The sequence below is a fragment of the Macaca mulatta genome, chromosome 2, assembly GCF_049350105.2.
Source record: "Macaca mulatta isolate MMU2019108-1 chromosome 2, T2T-MMU8v2.0, whole genome shotgun sequence".
NCBI lineage: Eukaryota > Metazoa > Chordata > Mammalia > Primates > Cercopithecidae > Macaca > Macaca mulatta.
In genome coordinates this window covers 168,069,671-168,093,973 of record NC_133407.1, presented here as the reverse complement: position 1 = coordinate 168,093,973, position 24,303 = coordinate 168,069,671, and the positions used below count along the sequence as shown (strand labels likewise).

General features: G+C 39.7%; 1 protein-coding gene and 1 long non-coding RNA gene across 3 annotated transcripts in view; one reads left to right on the top strand and one right to left on the bottom strand.

Annotated features, from left to right (window-relative positions):
- Nucleotides 1-17,349, bottom strand: part of LOC144339409 (uncharacterized) — a 42,721-nt gene extending 25,372 nt beyond the window's left edge. Inside the window, exons 1-3 of one of the 2 annotated variants that reach the window (XR_013414398.1) lie at nucleotides 16,720-17,349; nucleotides 8,913-9,001; nucleotides 7,792-7,884 (exon numbers count right to left, since the gene is read on the bottom strand). This is a non-coding gene — a long non-coding RNA (uncharacterized LOC144339409). Of the gene's footprint in view, nucleotides 1-3,857; nucleotides 7,885-8,912; nucleotides 9,002-16,719 lie in introns of those variants that run through there. The other variant, XR_013414397.1, reaches the window with a different exon arrangement.
- The window catches only part of GAP43 (growth associated protein 43), a 97,688-nt gene that overhangs the window by 19,022 nt on the left and 54,363 nt on the right, over nucleotides 1-24,303 (top strand). The window lies entirely within an intron of this gene.

Sequence of the window (24,303 nt, the reverse complement as noted above, 5' to 3'; positions counted from 1 at the left end):
GCCTAAATTTTCTAAAGTTAACTCAGCATTTATGTGATTCAGCAGTAAACAGGGTTCTTTTACAAATGAAGACTTGGAAGTTATTTTTTTGTTTTCTACCTTTTGACTCTTACTCATCTTATTTTTCAATTAGACTGTATCACCAAGACCAATTTTAGAGACAATATCTCCTGTAATATTATATGAAAATCCTTTATTCATTCAAAAAACATTTATTAGTAATCTACCATGAGCCAAGAACTATGCCGGGTACTGGAAATACAGAATTTTTTTTTTTTTTTTTTAAAGAAACACTCTTTACCCTGAATTAGCTCATAGTATAGTGTGGTAGACATATGTGTGTCAATTTAAAAGTCTGTATTCTAGAATGTGCTCTTAAATAATTTTACTTCATCTCAGGTAGTATTTTCCTAATTGTTCAAGAATATTTCCCAGTATAGGCTTACACTAATGTTTCTTCTTGTGTAGATTCGACTATCAACAAGCCTCAGAGGTTTGGGGGATAAATTTTGTAAATAATAGAACATCCATAGATCTACAGACTTAAGTACCACTATTCCAAAAGATTTTTAAGAATTAAATGTGTTAATACACCTACAATACTTATAATTATGCCTGCCAAATAGTAAGCACTTAACATTAGTTATTACTCATTATCATTGATGCTATTGTTGAAGATGATATTTTATCTATATTAAGTGAATCATATATCTAAATAGCTTTTTGTGGTGATTCTTAAAGGACTAGTTTCTGGATTTTGGGGGTATATGTGTGTGTTCGTGTGAATGTATGCATACACATCTGAAGTTCAATGAACATACAATTGGTTAACTGACAAATGAGTTATTAATGCCACTGACTTAAACTTTGCATGTCCTATGCTCTCAACACTTTTTAATGCTAATATACGTTGTTTCTTGCAGTCTTAGAACTCAGAGACATAATTAGCCTTATCTTAAAGATGTGGCTGATAAAGGTTGAATAAAATTTTCAGGCTGCCTCTACTTAGAAACCAGAGAGGCTCATCATTTTCAAGGAGCTGAAATGTAGACATCTCAATACCTAGACTCAGCCACTTTGTATCTTCAAGGAATGACGTAAAGATGCAATTGGCAGTTACAAATTATCTTCAGTGATGGTGGTATCCACTGTCTGTGGCTATGGTATCTATGGACCCATGTTCTAATCAGTTGGTGGTTTTGCCTTGACTGTGTTTCCCGGGTCCACCTTCACTTGGTTCCTGCCTAATTTTTGAGCCTGTTTCTCTAGCCTTGCCATTAATACTGTGAACTCTCTGATATTATCCTACTCCATTTCAAGTTCTATTGCTTGCACTGAAAAATCTTACTGATGTAACCCTGTACTGAGAAATCAGGTGCAAGCTGCTAATATTTTTCACCTGGATTATTGCAATAGTCTGGGAGCTTTGTACTCACTGTTCTGTCTCCCTGAAATACTTTGTTGCAACATATTCACATGAGTAGCTTCCTTACCTCTTCAGGATTCTACTCAAACTCACCTGTTTAAATCTTATCAAGGAGAAGTTCTCTCATTACCCTATGCAAAATGGCCACCCACCCTAACACTCCTTATCTGTCCTCTTTTGTTCTCTTTCATTTTATTTTCTACAACCTTGTATCTACTCAAAATACTTATTATAATCTGCTGGCACCAGTGGTATGTAAACTCCGTGAGAACTCCAATACTCTTTTGGTGGCTTATATTTCCTGGAACCTAGTACAGTGCCTGGTATATATCAGGTACTCAACAAATATTTATTTTATGAATATATGAATGCACTTAAATTATGTTCAGATGTAATAATAAGAATAAGCTAAACACGTGCTACAGCTAATGCATCCATTTCCACCTGCCTCCACATCCTTCCTGATTTCTGTTCCTTAATCTGAACCAGCAGTAACCCATATATTTCTTTCAGCCTAGCTGTCAGTCTAAGGTGTGTGATGCAGTGGATTTCCCAAGAGTGAGGAAAGAAGAATTTGGTCCTGCTCACCACTACAAAATGCCTATTTGTTTCTCCTTTTATATTTTAATTGTTCAACTATTTGGGGAGGATTGTCCTGCTGTGGTAAATTTATACTCATTAAATTGTCAAGTGTAACTGTATTATTTATTTATTGCAGGCACTGTAGGGGAAATGCTTGCTTTGCCACTGGCACCATCTGGCTTTGAGTGATTATTGTATTTTACCTGATAGTTTTTGGACAGGACTATCAGGGTGATGAATGGGTGAGAGTGGGAGGAGTTCAAACACTGGTTGAAAAAAGGATAAGAAACCTGTAGCAATAAGTCAGTTACCATGAGGCATTCTAAGCACTGAATAAGATAGAACATCCATTCCATGCCCTGTTTGCATTCCCGGTTAATCTTCAAAGAGTCAACATGGCAAAAAACATTCCAAGATAAAAATAGCAAGATCTTCTAGAAAAGATTTAAGTTTCAACGCAAAAAGAAAAATCCTTTATGGTTACTGAGTATTACTGAGTATGCTGTGAATCCACATAGTTGTGGTTGTAGCTAAAATGCTGCATATTTCTTTTCTCAGCATCAGTGATTTATAAATAGAGAAATTTTAAAAAATGAATCTCTGAAAACATTCCAGAAGAAAATTTGATTTGTGGGAACTGAAGGATAAAATGTGTAATGGCAAGTAGCACAATGTCAGACACTGGGTTCTGTGGTTATAACCTGATCTCAAATCAAAACCCAATGCCCCTGGCATTCTCAAAGCTGGATCATCAGAGGTTTTGTTCCAGATAGAAGTGAGGTCATAGCTCTGCTAATGTAAGGTAACTTCAGCATGTCTGAATCCATCTAACAGTCTTGTTGAGGCCAGGAGCCTAAAGAAGCTATTCGATCTTTTTTTTTTTTTTTGAGACGGAGTCTCGCTCCATCACCCAGGCTAGAGTGCAGTGGCACGATCTCGGCTCACTGCCAGCTCTGCCTCCCAGGTTCACGCCATTCTCCTGCCTCAGCCTCCCAAGTAGCTGGGACTACAGGCACCTGCCACCAAGCCCGGCTAATTTTTTGTATTTTTAGTAAAGACGGGCTTTCACTGTGTTAGCCAGGATGGTCCAGATCTCCTGACCTTGTGATCCGCCCGCCTCGGCCTCCCAAAGTGCTGGGATTACAGGTGTGAGCCACCGTGCCCGGCCAAAGCTATTCAGTCTTTTATCTTTCCCCAAGGAGAAATGACTTTAAAGTGTATGTATTGTTGGCCCCTATATCATTTTTATCAACAGATCATCTATTGCTTTCATGGTATCTCAAGATTTAGAAGAAATTCAGAAGGCATCTTATCTATGAGTTATTCATTTATTCATTAGGAAATCTTTATTTAGTGCCTACTATAAATTAAAGGATGTAGATAAATATATGAATCAAATATGTCCATTCCCTTTACAGGATTCATTAATTATTTTCCATGACATCCTTGTTAGGTTGGAGTTCAGGCTTTGGTGCAGTATCTCCAATATTTTTTGTGTTGATGCTAGTCATTTAATACAACACTTCTCAAGTGAGTAAAAGCAAATTAGCCTTCACTCAAAGTAGTGAGGCCCAGTCAACTCTTGTCTACCCCTCATTCAAGAAGTCAGATGCAGGGATCGAAGAAGAATCAGAGTGGAAGTGCTGAACAGTTAACTTAGTGAACTCTTTCACCTTATCTTCTTGTTTTGGTTTCTGTCAGACTTCACTGTACCTGGTCATTCTTTGTGCTATCCAGAGATGGAAGCGAAATACTAAATTTTCATATTTGTAACCCAGTAAATACTAGTATCTTCATGACAGAAAAACAAAACAAAAATGATCTAAAAGTCCCCAAACCTCTTAATATATTTTAGAACACTCTTTCTTTTTATTGAATGAAAACTTAACTCAGTTTAGTTTTGTTTGCATACACAAATCAAGCATTGGAATAAATATTAAGAGAGAAAATGAAATGACTGTATCTGTAAAATGCTTAGAAATATCCCCAGAAAAATATTTCTTAAGGCTTTTCAGCATTGTCTGTGGCAAGATGTAAGGCATTTCAAGGTCTCATAAAATAAAAAGTAAAGTAGCATGCAAACATAGGCAGACACAAAACTCTAACTCCGGAATTTTAGGGATTTTTGAGATTTCTAGTTTGGGTTTAAGATAATGGTCAATTGTCACTTATTGGAACTTTGGTTTAATAATAATTTTAAAAAATTAAGTGTTGGACTAACTTTTAAAATTTTAAATTTACTCCTATAACTAAACCATATTGGATTATGCCTCTTGCCAAGATTATTCTTAAACCATGATCTAAGAACCTCCTATTATTCTTTCACTGTCAGGATCCAGAAACTCAGTGCCAAGGGTAAGTCAGCCTTAGATAAACAGATTGTCTGGCCTAGGCCACCAATCTGTCCAACATTTGTGACCTATAAAGATTTTTTTCCTGCAAGCAATTCTGCTTATGCCAACTGTTTATATGCACAGTGGAAACTTCCAAAGCTGTCATTTCCTAGGTTTGCTTTGCTTGTACAACTAATTACTACTGTGTTAGAAATTTTTCTCGATTTATTGGATCCCAGAAAGACTCAATTAACCAGTGCCTTTTGGTCAAGGATAGTAGCTGAAGAATAAGACCTCAAGATCACAGCATTTAAACTTTGCACAGTGCATCTTGGTGATATGACAAGGATTCAGGGATAAGCCTGATAGGCAAATATTGCCTTATAGGATAGGTGGGGGCTCAGAAGGGTTCTAATGAAAGAGAAAAAGAGAGAGAGAGAACTTCAAATCATACTGAAGAAATAGAGGAAAGCAGAAGTAATCTAAGACAAAAGAGGGAAAGCCCTTTGGATATCTTGAATTAAATATAAACCCTCAGAAATATTTGCAGTGCTCTAAGTTAGTAGATTGTCATTTCTTTTGGAGGCGACATAATTAGAATGGACCCCAACCACAAGAGACCTCTCCATTAAGACTCATTTGCGATTTGGCACCAGATTGCAAATGAGTCTTAATATAAAATATGTGTCAGAATCCCTCTTCTCACTCCACTTTATATGTTAAGTATCTCTTTTCAGGAAACTAAACAACCAACATGTATTTCCTGAACCCCTACAATGAACCAAAGTCTATTAGAGGTAGCATGGGGCATTGTGTTGGGGGCAGAGGCATACAAATCCCACCAACAAGGAGGGTGCTATGATTTGAATGTTTGTTCCCCTCACATTTCCTCTGTTGAAATCCTCATCCTCAGTGTGATAGTGTTAGGAGGTGAGGACTTTGGAAGGTGATTAGGTCAGGAGAGTGAAGCCCTCATGAATGGGATTAGTGCCGTTTTAAAGAGACCCCATAGAGCTTCCTTAACCCTTCTGCCATGTGAGAACATGAGAAGGCTCGGTCTATTACACAGAAGGCAGGCCCTCACTAGACACCAAATCTGCCAGCACTTTGATCTTGGACTTCCCATCCTCTGGAATGGTGAGAAATAAATTTCTGTCGTTAACTACTGTTACCCAGTTTATGTTTGTTTTGTTTTTTAATACCAGTGGGAACTAAAACAGAGAAGAAGGAAGGCTGATATTTAAGAAATATGTACAAATTAAGGAATAACACTCATAAAAATAACAAAACAAGGCAGTTTGTAATTAAAGTATACAAGTACTATAAAAGCTCAGGATTCACAGGAGGAGGCGGGGGAAAGTGAAAGCTTTAAAGAGGGAAAAAACTAGGAGAGTACCCAGTATGAAGGGAGAGGAGAAGGCATTCCAGAGAAGTGGGATAACATGGGGCATGGTCATGAAGCCTTGAGGAGACCATCCTAATAAACCATAGCCAAAAAAAGAAAAAAACAAAACAAAACCCAACATGATAGGGCAAGAAATTTGTGCCATTAGCAGCTTTTGGCTAGGGGAGCAAAGTGATGTAAAAAGCATTTATGGCACCTGTGCATGTAGGATTGCATGGGAGACTGGAGGCAGGAAGCAAGTTAAGAGGTTATCATTTGAAACATGTGTATGGAAGAGAAAATGAAACCATGGACTAGAGTGTTCATAATTGAAATATAAATGTGAAATGAATTGCAGATCTTTTGAAGAAAAATGGGTCATTTTCAGTGCCTATGACACATGAAGAAAAGTCTCTGCCAATACATGTGGTCCATGACCCTTTCAGTTTGGCTAACCAGTTGTCTTGTAGTCTAGGCTGTATGACGGTATGACAAGGCTCGTCATGGAAGTAATCCTTCTTTTACGCAATACACTGGGCCCTTCTGCAGATCTACTTGCATTCCATTTTTATTTCCCTAATTCTTGGACTGCTGGCTGTATACCGCAACCTTCTTTTCTGCTTCTGACTCCTTTAGGTAGACCCTATCTGATATGCTGTCCTTGCCTCTGAGACTGGGACTCCTCTATCCACTGGACTCTATCTCCTGCTCTGTTCTCTATCCTTGGACACCATCTTCAGCATTGAATTCCATTGTCCCATTTCCAACCTATTGCACCCTATAAACCAGGAGAATCCCCCTAACTTGCCCTATGATGGGTGGAGAAATAAATATGATTATAATATTTCTAGCTTAGATTTACTGGAATGGATGGGCTATTGGCAGAACTGATAAAAGAAAGAACTGATTTGGTGAGGAAGACAATGATTTTTATTTCCAGCATGGCTAGCATGAGGAAAACGTCCAGAAAGAAATGACTAACTGAAGGTCCGGAAGTGGAGGCAGAGGGTACAGGGGGCAAATGACTCAAAGGCTGATTGAGAACGTACTCATCTTCATGGCATTAGTTGAGGAAGGGTTAGAAAGAAAAGAGCTGAGAGAAGGGCTTACTCACCCTTCAATAGCAGAAGATACTTCATTAAGAGAAAAAGAGCAGTTAGTAAAAGCATATGGGATCAGGGAAGCCAACAAAAAGAAAGCTCTAAAATAAATGGTCAGTACTATTAAATCAGAGTGATTAAGAAGGATGAGAATGGAGAATAGACCATTGAATATAGGAATAAAGAGACCATTGATAACCTCCAAGTGGGTAGTTTTGTAGAGTAGTGAGGATGAAAGCCAGATTTTAAAGGCTTAGAAGAGGATTGAAGTGGAAGAAATACAGATAACTGGCATAGACCACAAATCTAGAAATTCGGTATTTCTCTCAGTCAATTCCTGCTGCTACAAAAATAATCACAGATTGGTTATTAGTAACAGAATTTTATTTCTCACAGTTCTGTATGCTGATCCAGGCACCGGCAGGTTTGGTGTCTAGTAAAAACCTGGTCTCTGTCTCCAAGATGGTGCTTTACTGCTGCATCCTCACATGGCAGAAGGACAACAAGGAATAAATTCACTTTCTCAATACTTTTAATGAGGACACTTGCTGAGACCTCTTGACCTAATCACCTCCGAAAGGCCCCACCTCTTAATACTATTGCATTAGGGATTAAGTTTCAACTTGAATTTTAAAAAGACACAAACATTCAAACCATATCAGTGTTGAATGGAGAAAGAGAAATGAGACTGTAATGAAAAGGTGCTATTTTTCAAGGTAGGGAGAAACCTGTGTTAAAGCAAAGGGAATAATAGAGAAGGGAAGACTGAATGGGTAACAGAAGAAATCAATGTGACATTAGAGAAGGGATAAGTTCAAATGTTTAGATCTCAGCAGAGTTCCTTGTGGAAAAATGATATAGCTTTGAAACAGAAAGGAAAAAGAAGAGGACAAGAAATGAGATGGTTTATATTCAGGGGATCCTGTCAAAATCCTGAATGTTGATGCTTCATGTGATGACTCCCACCTTTAATCCCAGCTGCTCGGTCGGGTGAAGCAGGAGAATTGCTTGAGGCCAGGAGTTCAAGACCAGTCTGAGCAACATAGTGAGACCCCGTCTCTAAAAAAAAAAAAGAAAAAGAAAAAGAAAATCCTGAAACCCTCCCCTCTTTTTCCCCTTAGTGAAGAACCTTGGTTGGCTGTTCAGAGTAAAAATGGGAAAGCAAAAACCTTCAGGGGAGTTTACTAACTGACAGGAATGAATTAGGCAACATTTTCCCAAGTGTTCTGTGGATCACCTGACAGTGTCTCCCGGAGAAGGTTTTTAAAATGATCTCGGAGGAGACACTTCATTCACAAGGTCCTCAGATGATTATGATGCTTGCAAACGTCCAGGAGTGAGTGCCTTGTTGGAGGTGGAGCCATCTTGAAAACACTGACTAATTTAGGAACCTAGCAGGAAGCTACATTGTCTCTCATCCTGTGGTTATTTTTCTCTTCACATCCCTCACAGGGCTCCCTTCACTGGGTGTATTTCTATGGTAAAGAGTGCAACTCATCCCAGCATACACCAGCATAAGCTCTTGGTTAGGTCCAAAATATCAGGGAGGGCATTATAGTATACCTACAACCCAAAAGAAAACCTCAGTACTTATTATGTGCACACATGAAGTTTCAGAGGAATGTAAACCATGTATTTTTTATACTGAAATTACCTTTCAGTCCATTAAGAGTTTATTTGGGGTAGCCATATGGGATCCCCTTCTCTCTGTGAGCCCTGTTTCTTTTCTCTTTCCCTCCCATACCATTTCCTATTCTTCTGTTCCTCCTTCTCCCCAATCCCACTTCCATCTTCGACTTGAGTGGGGACATTAGATCTTAATGGTTCTGCGCATTGCACTGAGCTCTACCCTAGAGACTCAGCACTAGATTCTGCAGACACTAGTCAGCACTAGAATCTGCACATGTGGAAGATCCACAGGTGCTTTCTTGCTAACATAACCATCTCTAGTAGCATAACTTTGATATATAACTATTATTTTTACAAGTCACCATTTCTTACTCTAGTCTTACTCCTTCTAAAAATTAAAAGGGAAGGAAAAGGTGTGTGGAAGAAAGTAAAATCTGGACACGCATGGTGGCTCTCACCTGTAATCTCAGCACTTTGGCAGGCCAAGGTGGGAGGATTTTTTTGAGCCCAGGAGTTCCATACCAGTCTCGATAGTGAGACCTTGTCTCTACAAAAAAAAAAAAAAAAAAAAATCAAAAAATTAGCTGGGCATTGTGGCATGCCTCTGTAGTTCCAGCTACTTGGGAGGCTGAGGTGGGAGGATTGTTTAAACCTAGGAGATGGAGGTCACAGTGAGCTGTGATGGTACCATTGCACTCCACTCTGGGAGAGACCTTGTCTGGAAAAAAAAAAAATAACAATAATAATAATAAAGAAAGTAAAATCCAATTCTGTCACACCGAGAAACCTTTTATTGTTTGGAACCCATATGCCAGGAGGCCCTCAGTAAAGCACGGTCATTGGAGGTGGGGTTCTGTAACATTATGAGTTTCTTGCTAAATGAAGTCAAGTCTCCCTCTCTCTCTCTCTCTCTCTCACACACACATATGCATGCAAACTCATGCACATACGAAAGACCTGTTGTTTGAAAAGTTAAGTGTTTGAAAAGTATATCATTTGTTTTTAATTTGTTGTATGAATTTTTTTGTTCATTTGGCAGGATAAATTTTACTACCAGTTATCTAGGATGAGAGGGAGCCAACTTTGAACCCTCACTTGTTGCCTAACCTTGGCATCAAGAGAAAAATCTATCCTAAACTCAGTTCATATGTACATTTCTATATTTTTCTTTCCTCTTGCTGCATTCCATTTTATTTACCAACACAGAAATAGAAGGTTGTAGTTTCTCTATTTCCTTTTTCTGATAAACACCTCAAAAGAATATAGTAATTTCCTCCATTTTTATCTGGCCCATGCTTTTCTTAAACACATGTAATCTGTTCTTCCCTCCCTCCCCCACTGTTCGAAAATTGCTTTCCCTGAGGTCCCTGGTGGCCTTGTAATTTGCATTTGCAAATTCTCAGCCTTCACTTAACATCTTTGCATTGACTCTGCTGAACACCGCTTCTTAGGATCCTCTCTACTCTTGGCCCCTGTTCTGGTGCTCTTCAATTGTTACTCCCCTCCTCTAAGCTGGCTTTACTTTCTCCTCTGTCTTCTCAATAGAGGCGATACAAAAACACAATCTTAGTTTTTCTGATCTTTTATTTTTATTTCTCTCCATTAGAATTTTCTTCCACCTCCATAGCTTCAACTATCACCTTCTCATAAGACACTCAAGTTTATATTTCCTGTACTGAGATGCTTCTAGTTGCTTACCAGGTGTCTAGTTCCTTCCAAACCTTCACCATTGAAACTGAGTCCGTCACCTTTCCCCAAAATCCATCTTTCCCTTTGAATTCTCCACAAATAAACTGTGCCGCTCATTTAATTCTGAAGATACTATCTTTTGTATTATTTATTGAATTCTTTCATTTGTTGTTACCATATGTAAACAGTAATTATTTTGAGGGAAAGAATTGTATTTTCTACATCTCTGTATTCCTGTATTCCTGATGATTCTTATCCAGCACTCGTGTGTGTGTGTGTGTGTGTGTGTGTGTGTGTGTGTGTGTGTGTGACAGAGTCTTGCTTGTTGTCCAGGCTTAAGTGCAGTGGTGGCACCATCATAACTCACTGCAGCCTCAACTTCTGGGATCAAGCAATTCTCCCACTTCAGCTTCCCGAGTGACTGGGACTGCAGGCATGTGCCACCATGCCCAGATAATTTTACAAACTTTTTTGCAGAGACAGGCTCTCGCTCTTGCCCAGGCTGGTCTCAAACTCCTAAGCTCAAGTGATCCTCCCACGCCAGCCTCACAAAGCACTGGGATTACAGGCATGAGCCTCTGGGCCCAGCCTCCTATGTGGTGTTCAATAAATTATTTTTATTAAGATGTCTCAGCTAAGTTCCTAATATCTTCCATATACTTCTCACTGTGGTAATTTTTGAAAGGCTTGACAGATTTTGATGGAAATGAATAGATATGAAGTGTAATTTTGGTTCAGACCACCATCTTGAGACAAATAGTAGCTACTAAATGTACTGACAGGAGAATTTCTATAACTTATTAACAGTGGATTCTGTACAATTTTATACACCCCTGCAACTGAATGTGTTCTGCTATTCAGAACTTCTGAAAGAGGAAGTTACCAGCCAAAGAAATTGTAAGGCAAGTTGAAGGATCTAGTTAGGTTAGACTAAGCAGACACTCAAATGAGAGGTAAGGCTGAGCTAAAACTTCAAGACTGGGTTTCTATACCTCATCTGGGAGAATAATGACAACAGGGCATATAAATTTTTGTCTTTTTGCCCAAAATATGAGGTACTGGGCTGGGTGCAGTGGCTCATACCTGTAATCCCAGCACTTTGGGAGGCTGAGGGGGGCAGATGACTTGAAGTCAGGAGTTCAAGACCAGCTTGGCCAACATGGTGAAACCCTGTCTCTACTAAAATTACAAAAAAATTAGCCGGGTGTGGTGGTGCATGCCTGTAATCCCAGCTACTCGGGAGGATGAAGCATGAGAATCGCTTGAACCTAGGAGGCGGAGGTTGCAGTTGAGTTGAGCTCTTGCCACTGCACTCCAGCCTGGGTGACAGAGTGAGACTCTGTCTTAAAAATAAAATAAAATAAACAAAAGGGTAATTTTTCCCATGTCAAAGGAGACTAGAAAAAGTTTTTGAAGAATGGTGTCTGCCTCCACTTTGTGTGGCAGAGTGAAATACCACTATTTCACCAAGGGTAACCTCTGCCTCCTAAACTTTTATTTCTCCCAAGACTAAGTTTATAGATTCTTAGAATTAATGAGTTGAAAAAGACTTGGCCATCTGGTTCAAATCCCTTGTTTAGAGACTTGCCACCTGCTTCCTAATCCTGGTTGTATGTTAGGTTTACTAATCTTGCCTCTGGGCCTTATCTCTGAAGTCCCCACTCTGCACTGGCCCTAGAGTTTGAGTAATTCCATCCAAATGTAGATATTGCTATTATATTAAAAATAACACTTTGCCTTGTTCATGTTTAATGAATTTTCCTATGAAAGACAGATTCATGTATCACTTTTCAGATACTTAACATATGAAATTAAAAAAAAAAAAAATTGAGCCCTAATGAACATTTTCTACAATACGTGGATCAAGAGTAGGGAGAAAATACTGGTCTCCACATCTCCCCTTCCCACTCCCCCAACATCAAATCCACTGTCTATAGGCATTTATGCATTCCTTCTGTGATAGGATGATTTTGCTCTTTTAAGGCTGAAAAATTCAATTCAGTTGACTCTCACAGATTTGAAGTTTTCTGCTGTGGTATAAAAAATACATCCATATTTCAATTGTTTTCACTTTAATTTATCAGTTGGCCACAATATGTATAAAACAGAATTGCCTGGTGCTCAGAATGAAGTACCAAGTGATTCAAATATTGACTATTCTATTCAATTTCAATATAAACTTAAGCAAGTCACATACTTGTCCACTTATCCAGTAGATGAAACAGCAAAGGAGGAGAGTTTATCTGAAAAGTTCTTCTCTGGAGAAAGATACTTAGAAAATACAAATGGTCCTTACTGAAGAGCCCAGCTCATCCCAGGAAGATCTGAGGAAAAGATAAGCAGACCCAATGCTACTTCTGCTCACCTCTCTTAGCAGTCTTTTTTTTTTAAAGCCCTGTTTTAATTGAACACTATGTTCCTGAGTCAAAAGAGTGCTTCAGTAAATCCGCCTTCCTGGGGCATAACGAATCACACACAGTCACACTTTCAGAAAGGCGAATCCTGCCAAACGTTGGCTGGACAAAAGATGGCTTTTTTTCCCCTCCAGCAAAAATTACTCCAATTGCTTGAGAAAGAAACACAGTATGTTTATCCCTGTTTACAGATGTTTAGCCAGTGCCCCTTCAGAGGGTCATGTTCCTATAAACAGCATCATGATAATTATATCCACTGCTGCAAAGAACAGATGTGTAAATTGGTGGTTTCTTGGGGGAAAATAATACCAAGTCCATTTTCCAGAAATGTACACAGTACAGTGCAGCTGTAACATTCTGTGCAGAGGTCTCATTAGTATCTATTGCTGAGTGAGGTGACATTTAAAGAATATGGAAATTCATGGGGTGGCATCTAGCAGGGAAGTCCAGAGACACCTAGGAAATGATTCAGATGTTTTGGTATATGTAAAAATTTCTAGTGATATTGGGCAAATCTCCACATCTAAAGAAAGTAGTAAAAATCTTCGATTATAAAGTTTTCCAGGAAAGAAATACGTATTGAGTAGAGGGAAGGATTAGGAAACTTCTCATGCCCCACATACCTCTGAGATCTGTGTAACTTAGATATGAACTAAACTTTAGTGAGGTCAGGTTGCATCAAGGTGGTCAAATTCTTGATCTGTGAACACCAGAATATTTCTAAACTCATTGCTGAAGGGTCTGGCAGGGATCAGGGTTCCTGAAACTAGAGTCAATGGTTCCTTATTTAAAAAGCCAATGTTACCTTGCACACAAGAATTAGATGAAATCCTTTCTACTAATGAATTTATTTTGTTGTAGATACTTGCTTTTCCCCAGAATATATATTTATGTGACTATACGGTAATCAGTATTATCCCTAAAAATTAAAACATAACACTAACGTCAGTTTATTGTATTAGAATAGCTATTGAACAGGTCTGTTATTGCAAATATGCCTATCACTATAAGCTTCGCTATCTTCTCTCTGTATAATTCTCTTAAATTATGTCAAATATGTGCAGAATATTATATACAGGGATCTAGTGTCTGCCTAAAGGATGGCATTTCTCCTGGACTGGGCTATCTGTACCTTCACATGTACCAAAACTTTGCATAAGACCAATATGTATTTCATAACTTAGTAAATGTGATAAAACACTGAAAGTTAATTTGCATTTACACTGAATATTATAATATTCAATGACATTATGCAAAACTGGGGGATTTTGCTTCTGGGACAGAAAAGCATAATCTAGTTTTTTCAAGCTATGCTTTTATAATTCCACACGAACTACCCAGGAGGACCAAGGCATGTTAGAATGATTGAAATACAACAGGAACAGTCTAGTCTGCTAATCTGGATTTTTCAGGCCTGGGATGGAAGGTTAATAAATTGAGACCTGCCACATGCCTTAGTCCAAAGCATGCCTTTGACACTAATGATCTAATTCAGTTATCTACTTTGTCCAAAATTCAGCCATCTCATACTCCATGCCCTGGGGACTTAAACAAAAACACAGGAGGTGGTGAGGGTAGCCCCAGATCTATCTGGGGCTCTACTGACTCACTCTCTTGGTCTCAGTTTCAATGGCTATGAAATGACATGGTGTGATGGTCTCTTCTAGGCCTTGTGTCTTATGTTCAGTGGGTCTGTGCATGCTGGAATTTAGAATAGCGTTTCTTGGTCATTTGTGTGGGATAGCGGCTGCTGGGTATCCACTTGACTTGAAAGTAAAGAGGTAATAGGGTAGAAATAGAAAATTCTGAACTGTTTGAAATAAGATCAAGGAAGCTGTTTCCAAACAGGACTGTGGTTCAGGTCTAAGGACCACAGATGCAGCCCACTAGCACATTTACTAAAATACAGTTTGGGCTCTTTATACCAGGCTCCCTCAATCAGCATCTCTGAAAGTTGAACCTATGAATCGGATTTAAACAAGCCTCTTTGGTGTAAATATGTATACTGAGAGTGGGGAACCCCTGATCTAGGTAAAAGAGGACTTTTTTCTGCTAATCCGAAATCTGGTTGGGAGAAAATTATGTAATCTACTTAAACTTTGATTCTGTAATAATAGTAATGTTATCTTTCCATCGTTCTCAGAAAGTAAAAGTGTGAGTATCAGTGGAACAGCCTCTTAGAGAAGTTTCTTAGAAAAACAAGCCATTCCCTAGTAAAAAATGGATTGTATTTTAAAAATAAATTGTTAAACTTGAAACATAAAACACTTTCCCTACAGAAATATCCTAAAATTTCCAGACCTGTCTGTAAAACTCAGATTGATCCAAAATGTAACTGAAATTCTATGTGTTTGTAATGGAAACATAGAAGAAAATAATGTTACTGGGCTTTGGAGTGTAATAGAACCATTTCTTCATATATAACTTCATTAAAAATGCAAATATATAAAAAACTATATACACACATATTTGTGTATATATATAATTTCCCTTTTCTAGTCTACAAGTATTGTGCTAGGCCCCCTCAACAGTACTGAGAATGAAAATTATAGCAAAACTCTTTTGTATTAGTTACTTTTGTGTCAGAATGAGATTCTCAAGATAAATGAAAAGAGGTATGGAGAAAATTATTTCTCATGATGGGCAAAGGTTGGAAGAAACACCATGTGGGGAAAGGGCAAAGATAAAACAGATAAAGAGAGAATAAAAGAGGAAATGAGTGGCTTATGTAAGCAGGTGATGAGCTAAAGTGGAAGTGTAGGAGAGGTGAGCTGCTTGGGTCTAAGGAGAAAGACCGCTTGGGTGTGTGTTCACCCACAGGCCGAAGAAAGGAACACTGGGTGAGAATGTGTCAACTACCCATAGTTACCACCAGATGGTGAAACTGATCCAGGGCCTCTTGGGTGTTGATCAGTTTATGGGGAGGTGGGGAGAAGACTGTCTTTCACTTGTTAATTCATTAATTTCTTTCACAAATATTTTTTCAGTACCTACTAAGTCCCACAGACTATGCTAGGAGCTGCTGTTAAAATGACAAACCAGATAAGGTCACTGCCCTCAATCAACTTACAGTTGGGTGAGAAGCTATCAGGTACAAGTATGGCCCTAGAACAAATTAGTCTTAGATTTCTAGTAAATAATCTTATGTAATGAGATTTGGCCTTGCTCCTTTGGTGACTTACCTCAAGGAGCCCCAGGCAAAACCAAAAGAAACGCCCAGGAGTTCTTTTTCTCTACCATCCAGCCCATATCTCAGGGCAGCACCTGGCAGGCTTCTCTTCCCTACCCCTTGGTCTTTCATAATCCAATCTTCAGTCTTCCCTTAACTAAAAACGTATTTGCCTTTGGCCTCTTGCCTTCAAAATGTTTATCTCTGCTTGTCTGTTTTTTGAGACAGGGTCTCCACTCTGTCGCCCAGGCTGGAGTGCAGTGGCATCATCATGGCTCACTGCAGCATTGACCTCTGGGTTCAAGGGATCCTCCAACCTGTCAGCTTCCTGAGTAGATGGGACCACAGGTGTGCAACACCACACCTGGCTTTTATATATATATTTATATATACACATATTTATAACATATATAAAATAATATATTTTGTAGACACAATTGCCTTATGTTGTCCAGGTTAGTCTCGAACTCTTGAGCTCAAGCAATCCTCCCCACCCAAAGTTCTGGGATTACAGACGTGAGTCACCGTACCCAGCCAAAAACGTTTATTTTGATTGGATGACTGGTATTAATCTGATTAACCAAAGAGACAAAGTATTACTAAATTCCTCATCCTTGGTAACATTTCCATGTTAGGTGTTTTCTATTTGTTTTTTCTTTTCCCTAATGGTGTGGCCGAGTAACAGTTAACCTTCTTTAGGGTATTACGTACCTTCGACATATAGAAAAGCTATGAACATTCAACACTGAAATAATCATATAAACTAAATATACTGCATACTACTTCAGGGATACTCTGAAGCTCATCCTTAGACCCAGACTCAAAACAAAATACGATTTAAAGAACTGACAGAAATCGTGGGAGTTTAGAGAACAACGTGACGGGCAGCAGAGGAGAGGACAGGGTTGAAGCAAACTTTTTTTTCCCCCCTAAGTAGGGCTGGTTCTGGCTTGTCTTCCTTCTCCCCACTTTGCTTCTTACTCTTGGACTTACAAACTGTCTGGTTTCCCTTCTCCAAGTCAGGGCTTCGTTTCTCTGCCTTGGCCTTCCTGCCCCGCCTTCTGCGTTCTGACTCCATGAGCCCCTCTTCGCGTCTCATTTTCTGCCTTCTTTAGGCGTTCCCTCGGCGGCTCAGCAGTGTGATCTCATCTCTTTGTTTCTCCCAGGCTGCCGTCAGTCAGCGGCTCTCTGCGCCCCCGCCGCGCGGGCTCGGGGCCGTGCTGCGGGCGTGGCCTCGGCCGCAGAGACCCTGGGGACCGCAGGGCGTGGCGCGGCCTCCGCCCGCTGCCGGGAGCGACCCCCAGAGGCAGCCACCGGGCGCTCGCCGTCCGCGAGGCCCCTCCTCCAACTCTGCAGAACTCCGGGGAGGCCTCGTGCTCCCCGAACACTCGGGAGTTCGCTTTCATTTTAACGAACCTCCACAATCTCTTGTTTGGGAGATAATTGCTTCTTGGAGAACAAAAGCGTCAGCCCAGAGCCCCAGGTCTCTCCACGGGAGGAGGGCACCCAGGGGCAATGCACCGGGCTCTCGCCTTCGCCCTTCTTGGCCCGCTGGCCTTCACCTCCCACCCGCAGCAGCAACTGCAGCCGGCTTCCGCGGACTGAGCAGCCCTGGGTCAGCCAAGGTTAAGCAGCGGGTGGGGAAGAGGAGAGAAAGCTGGGTCAATTGGAAGTAACCTTCTCGTCCCGCCCAGTTTTTCCTTGCTTAGAGGCGGCAAAAAGCACTTTAGCATTCCTCGGACTGTGCGCCTCTTTCTCTAGCAGGGCCAAGGGAGAGGAAGAGCGGCCGGCAGGAAGGTTTCTTTGTCAGCAAAAGCGGACCTTTGGAAACTAAACAGCAATACCCTGTCTTTAGAAGACAGCGCAGGAAAGAAAAACAGCTAAGGAGTCAAGGTCAGAGACTCCATTTGGAAAACAATGGCCCTTCATGATTATTACAATTTTTGAAAAGTTTTCTAAGCTTTTTCATTTGAACTTTCCATTTCTCACTATGAAATGTAGGTTCTACAGACAATTACACACAAGTTTCTTTTTCAGGGGAAGAGGGTAAATGAAACAGGTGGAAAGAAGTGAAATGATTGTAGACGTGGCCAAATTTAGACTTGGTGTGAGATTTCCTCTTCGCTTGGAAACACATGGCACCAGCATGCATTTGTTCATTCAATAATGTGAATGAACCTTGAACACCACGATGTGATGGGCTTTGTCACAGGCTGTAAGTGGCTTCAGGTCCACATGAAAGGGGAGCCAAAAATTAAAATAAAACATTAGAGAGAGAGAGAAAAGGGAAGAGGGGCAAGGTGTCAGGCAGCAAGCTTCTTAGGGTCCGAATGGGTCGCCATCCCTAAAAGCTGATGACTGAACAGCTGAGACCAACGAGTGTAGACGAGCAGTGGAGAGACAATACTGCATCTGCCAGTGATGAGTGAAGCTCATGAGGGTTAGAACCTTCCCTCTCAGTTTACTGACCTCTTTTCCTTTTTAAATAGGTTGAAGCCAACTGTGGTAGAGGATAACAGTGATTCGCCTATCTTATTTATTTATTTTTAGCAGCCCCCTCCCCCGCAACTAGGACAGTGAGTTCCATTCAGATTTTCAACACAGCTGAAAACTTGGCTTTAAAATTTGTGAAGGAAGGCATTTCTTTAGAATCTTTCACTTTTTCATCGCAGAGGCTTGGGGGAATGTTTAGCTTTTTGCTGAATCATGAAGGGTTTGTTACTGCATTCTGAGAGTGTAGGAATTAGGTGCCTAAAGAAAGGTGTTTGCTTTCCTGTCGAGGTGGTTTATTTAGCAGTTCATAGAAGCATGCGGGTCAAGTCATCCTGAACTGTGCGGAGTCAAGGGTCTTGCCGCATGGGAGGCTGGCCAGCGGAGAAGTTTTGTGCTCTCTCAGTTTGGTGATCCTCATGTTGTATACATATTCCAAAATTTCCAGTAATTATATACCTATAATTACTTATATATATATGTAATTTCACATATATATGTATAATTTTAGAAGATAAGTGACAATACAGACCAAAGTGTCGGGGAGACACTGTCCATTCCAGATAATAGAATAAGATCACAGATAACTTCTTAGATGTTTCTTTTCTAGGGAAGGAGGGAAATGGAACATATATACATTTGCACACAATTCAAACTTACACTTTGAATGTCTGTCTTAAATCTCCTAGTCAACTCCCTTAATGTACAGACAAAGAAACAGGCCCAGAGAAGTGAAGAGACTTTCATAAAGTCGGAGTCAGGTTGGGATATGTCAGGCCTGGCCGCCTTGCTGCTAATTATTTCTTGCTGCTAATTATTTCTCTGAATTTTATAATAGAGGCACCTCTGAAACTGTCTGAAACTTTTCATTTAAAGAGATGTTCAAAAAGAACTGTAGATTTCTCAGAATGGGTGTGTTTAGTCTGAGTGTTGTGGGCCAGTGTATTTCATCTTTGAATGTGCAAAAGATTTATTAAAATGCAGATCCTGGTTCAGTGGGCCTGGGCGCGGCAACAGTCTGCATGGCCAGCCCAAACTGCCCTTAGTGGTGCAGATGTTGCTGGTCCACATGTGGAACGGCTAGGCTGTAGACAGCATCTTTCCTCCTTGCCTTTCCTTCTTGCTGAGGGAACAGCCCTGGGGATTTAAGAAGCCCTTTTTGTTTCTGTTATCAGGTCACTGTGCTCCCTTAGCTAATCTGGATACCTTTCACTGCCTTGTCTTCATCCAGATCTGAGATATTGTTAGAAATAGTCCCTAGAGACAGGTGTCTTGAGCTGGAGGGTGCGATCCTTTGTCTAGTGACTTAGCACCATTTAACTTGGTTCCACAAAATGTTTCTGTCACACATAAGCAATTTACTGAACTCAGATGGTTAAAAAAAACTCTTTTTCCCTCCACAAGTGTCCTCCCAGCTGCAGCTTATTGCACTCCCTTGCAGCTGGGAGTGCAGCTGGCATGCTGCTAGCTCACCAGCCTGGAGCTTCCACTGGAACCCAGCGAGTTTTTTGTGCTTTTTTTTCAACACTGTCTTCTGTCCTGCACTTCTGCATGTGATGTCTAGATTTAGCTCTAAGTGCCTTTGTGCAGCATCTGAGTTGAGCAAGCCACTAAGATATAACTGGGCAGAGGTTCTTCTAAGGCAGGCAAACTTAAGTGTCACCCATTTCTCGGTTTTCTGCAGCTTGCCTGCTTTGGAAGGGTGGTTTGACTTAGCTTTGGTTTGTCAAGCCCACTGAGCTTTGATATGACTTCGAATTGCAAGTTTGGCTTGGGGAGAAGCTAGGGCCTTTTTTTTTTTTTTTTTTTTTTTACCTAGGAGCTGTCAAATTGCAAACCACAGAGCGTGCTCACAAGAGAAGTGGCAAGGGCAGATTGGGACCATTTCATGAATTTCTCAAATGCCAAAGCAATGAATATCTTCTTAGCTTGATAAGCAATGGGAATGTCTAAAGTTTGTTTTTGGTGGGGGTTGGGGGGAAGGGGAAGGGCATATTGTAATGAAACCACAATTCTATTTTAGCTTACTCTGATAAAATATGTTGCACAGAGTGGAAGACAGACTAAGGAGGAGAGCTTCTTAGAGTGAATGTTATAGTGTTAGCTTTTCTTGTCAGTTTTAAACCTTAAAATATGAGAACAGTACTCCTAGGTAGAATTTCTGACATTTGGTAAAAGGAGAATCTTTGTCTAGGTCCTCCCTGCATACCCACTGCACTATCGCCACCAGCTACCTCTGTTACTGCCTTGATTCTCTGCAGTGATTTAAATCTTCTGTTGTATGTTTCTTGGGTGCTTCCATATCATGGCATAGTCACACAGATGCATACTCATTTACCAGAGGCTGCAGAGGTATCAGGCCACTTTGGTTCAGCTTACTGGGCTTTGATATGACTTTGAATTGCAAATTTGGCTTGGGGAGAAATTAGGGAATTTTCTACCTAGGAACTGGCAAATTGCAAACCACAGGGAGAGTTGGATACTGGATTTTTCTGGAAATCAACTTTCCTAGTCTTGGGTATAATTCTAAGCTGATACAGTAATATGGGGAATCCTTGGTTTCTGATGAGTAAATCAGAATCCCGGTAAGAGTGGCGACATCACCTCTTGAACTCAGGAGAGTCTCCACCATGCAGCAACACATCTGTAAAGTTCCCCATTGTTGGAGTTTCACTAATTTGGTGCTCTGTACATCCCTTTGGGCCGTGTGATGTCACTTATGAGAGGGTGATGGCACATCTCATAGTAGTGTATATATCAAGTGGAAAGTTATTTTCGTTTTGACCTCAAGACCGCAGAATTAGACAGTATCTCCCTATTTTTATCCAGTTTAGCCAAATTCTTTCATTCAAAGATTAGATTATTATTAATCACTGAATGCAGGTTCATATAAATTAATTCAGGAGTTGTAAAATTTGCTTGCAGCTTTCCAAACCAAATAAAAGGGAATTTTCTTTCTTTGATGGCTCCAAAGGGTTTGGGAGGTGTGCTGGTGCTTTGTACCATGAACTACACAGTCATCGAACATATACAACATTTTCCCCACAACCTTTGCTGCATAAATAATATGATACTTTTTGAGTATCATTCGATTCAGAGCAATTTGTATGGCGTGCATGAAACAGCTCTAAATGGATTTCCTTATATACCTCACTATGATTGTGAAAAAAGGAACAGGAATAGTTGGTTCAAGTAAAAAGCAATGTTTAATTCAGGAACTCAGGCTGAATTTAAATCCTCACACTCAGGAATAAATTGCAGAACCTTCTCTTTACCACCTGCTCAACCCCTTCCTTCTGATAAGAATGCATAAGTCTAACTCTAGTCCATTCATTTGCTTTTCTCATTTATTAAATAGCCATAGTTCCCGACCTGATGCCCTCTCCCTCCCTCTTCTCCCAGTATTGCTTTCCTTGCTCTCTGATATTTTTCTCTCTTGCTTTCAGAATTAAAAGGGAACCTGGTCTCTGGGATGTTTTCAACATCTCAAGTGTGAATTTTCCCTGTCAAAATCTTCACAAGGAAAATGAGTCACAGCATCACCTAGGTGACGAGGTCATAACACCTCGGCCCTTGCTTAAAAAATTTATTTCTACTTTTCTATTGTAAAGAGATCTCAAAACAGGAAGATAAAATTGGAGTGACAACTCTGCAGCCTAGTCTTTTAGACAGTGAACTAGGCCGGCATTGGCAGACACTGATGATGGCAAAGTCCTGCTCTGAATTATCCCACCCTGCACTCCACTTTTTACCTTGCCTGGGAGACTTGAGGAAAAACTTTCAGAGAGCAGATTGGCCTAGTCCTCATTCACTTGGCTTCTTGACTTTTTGGCTTTCCAGGGTAATTTTACCTCACATGTAACCTATACAAGTATTTTAGGTTCAAACCCTGACTCTGACACTTACTAGCTGTATGACTTTAAGCAAATTACTTAATTACTTAACTAATGTCCTTCTACTTAGTCTTTTCATTTATAAGATAATAGTACCCATTGCATAGTTTTGTTCTTAGAATTGAATTAGTTAATATAAAAACTATATGTTATAAATATGTTTAGGGGTGTGTCTATATCATATAAAAGTGCTTAGAAGGGTGCTTGACATATAATTTTAAAATTTGTTATCATTTTTATGTTCTCCAAGCATATGAAGGTATTTTATGTCATTACTTTTAAAGGTCACTTTTTTATATGTGTTGGTGGGAGGCATTTATTATTTTTTTAAGTGTGCATATCACTGAAACATCCCTCTATGGAGCTATAAAAGAAAACTATAAAATATTTACTATAAAATATATACAAACTATAAAATATTTACCATATAATTCACTCACTCCCCAGTCTCCAGAAAGTAGCAGTTTTTACTTCACTTGTATTGTCTTCCCGGCATTTTACAAATACTATTTTCTTTCAGCCTCAAAAAAATTCTGCACAATAGGTACTAGGATTCTAATACGGGGGATGAGAAAACTGAAATTTAGAGAAATTAAGTAATTTATCCCAGGTCATACATTTAAGCAATGAATGAGCCAGGATTCAAACTCTGATCTTTTGACCCCAAAACCATGCCAGGTAACAAGTAATCAATGAGTGTCAATGACTGATCATCGAGAGAGAATTCAGTGCCAAAAATCAAGAGGGTGTCAAGAAAATAAGAACAAGGACAATAGCAACATAAGCAACAAGAACAAACTTAGATCCAAAATTAATAGTTAAAGATTTTTCTAGAAGACTGCGTATTTTTCCTTAAACTGTCCAGCAGCTTGGGGACAGAAATCTAATTAAAATGGAAGTCTATGCATGCTCAAACTACATGCCTTGTACCTGATACAATCCGCTTCCACCCCAGTCCCGAAAAAAGGGCATTCAGTTATTTTCTTCTACAAGTGGAAGAATATAACAACATACCTTCTAGAATCAAGGGAAAATACAGAAATGTACTTGCTCTTTTTTTTTTTTTTTTTTTTTTAGATTTCTCAAATACTGTTCTACAAGGATAATTACTCACCTGGTGATTATTATAGAATGTTAAGGTGTGTACAAGTTGCTGCTGATAGATAGCACTGTCCCTGCAAAATCATCCCATGGGCCTGCCTCAAATAAATAGGTATACTTCAAAAAGCAGTATGCTTGCTATCCAAGTACAGTTTTAAGAAAAATCACTCAGCTCTCCCTTGCAAATGTGTTCTTTCCCCGAATGCCTCCTACACAGAGATTCTGGAGCCACCCCCTTCAGAATATCTGAAATATAGACCAATTTTGCTCATTAAAACTACTTCAAGTAGTCCTAGAGCTGATATTAGGGTTGCTACTTATTCAATAATACTTTTCAAGTATTTAGTGTTGAATTCTTAGATTGAATTTTCTATTAGCTTCCTTAAAATGTAAGAGAATGGAGGGCTAAGTTTAAGACCCATTCTACTAATTGTGAGGCTTTCCACAATCTGTGTTTCCTTATTTTTTTAAAGGGGATGGCACACTTGTTTAGCCTTCTTCATTATAGTTCTCAGAGGAACCATTTTAAGTTGAAAGTACTTCATAACCTATAATGCTTAAATTTAAACCACTGTCATTTCCCCCCACCACAGCCTTTGGCAAATGGGGTCTTAAATTCCTTCTATCTCCCACCAACCAGACTTTTAGCATGCATTCTGACACATTTGTATATCCTTACTAGATATGAGGTACATAATATTCAGGCTTTACTAACTATCCAATGGGGGTGCATTGGATATACGTGGCTTGGCAATTTCAAATTATAATGATATAATTAGTACCAGATGTTCCTAAGCTAGTCCCCTACAAAATGTCTGGCAGCGTCATTTATAACTTTTATCAGGTTTTGAGTATTACCACACATAAGCACATAGAGTAGCTCTCAGAACCTGCAGAGGCAATTGTTTTACTAGATGTGTGAGGGATATAGTTGGATCAATGGGATAGATGCTGTATATGAAATAGTGGCTAAATGAGTTTGTGTGTGTGTGTGTGTGTGTGTATGTGTGTATGTGTGTGTGTGTGTGGTTGGGGGATGTCAGGTGAAGGGGACATATTTTGGGAATGAAGAGATTTCTAGTTTCAGTGAATT